Here is an 873-nt window from a genome sequence, read left to right on the forward strand (position 1 = left end):
GGAGCAGGCTGGACCTGCGAGCATCCTAACCCCGGCTGCACGGAGAGATGCTTCCCCTCGCCCCAGGGAAGCTGCACTTTGCACCATCTTTTGCTTTTTCGTTTTTGTTTGTGGTCAAATGCATCTTCACCTTCCACCAGGCAGTGTTAGGCTCATGATGGAGCCTGGACCACAGCCATCAGGTGCTGGACTGTTGTCCGAAACTCCAACGAACGTAGGGCAAAACCTCTTTTGTCCAGCAGGAGAGTGACAAGCCCACCTTCGGTTCAGGTTTCTCAGCCTTTCGCTCAACATCCAGCATTTGCGCTGTCTGCTCTGCTCCTGTTCCCGCAGCACGCGCAGGGCAAAACCCCAACAGAGACAAACCTGTGCAATTCCTGCCGTGCTGGCGGGAGGGGCTTTAGGAGGCTAAAACCCCCTCGTCCTCAGAAAAGTCGGGGTGGAAAGCTGGGGAAAGCAGAATTTCAGCTGCTGTGGGAAGCGAGTGTTTAATGCTTCACATTTCCCCATTTAGAAGGAAGAAAGCAACTTCCCCAAGCTGTGCCAAGGGAGGAGGTACGCGCCCCCTGAGCCCGGCATGAGCCGCTGCCCCCAGGGGAAGGATTATGGACGGGAGCCGCTGGCTAGACCTCGTGGCTCCCAGTGTCATGGGTCCCACATGGCTGGAGCTCAGGTCCTTCTTTCAGAACATCTTAAGCAACTGAAAACCTTGGTTAATACACATTAAACACAGACATTTTAGTAACATTTACAAGGTTTGTAAATTTTCAACTTTTGCTTTCTTCATCATCACTGTTAGTCATCTTTCTCTGTCCATGTCCCCTCCCTAAAATCCTTTGGCTCCTCTGCTTGAGGGTGCAGGGGGGGTGGGGG

At 53.3% G+C, this 873-nt stretch overlaps 1 protein-coding gene across 1 annotated transcript in view; it reads right to left on the minus strand.

Annotated features, from left to right (window-relative positions):
- LOC104619486 (anaphase-promoting complex subunit 1) overlaps nucleotides 1-873 on the minus strand; it is a gene marked incomplete at both ends in the record, with an annotated part of 34,804 nt that overhangs the window by 313 nt on the left and 33,618 nt on the right.

The sequence above is a fragment of the Phaethon lepturus genome, unplaced genomic scaffold, assembly GCF_000687285.1.
Source record: "Phaethon lepturus isolate BGI_N335 unplaced genomic scaffold, ASM68728v1 scaffold11114, whole genome shotgun sequence".
Taxonomy (NCBI): Eukaryota; Metazoa; Chordata; class Aves; order Phaethontiformes; family Phaethontidae; genus Phaethon; species Phaethon lepturus.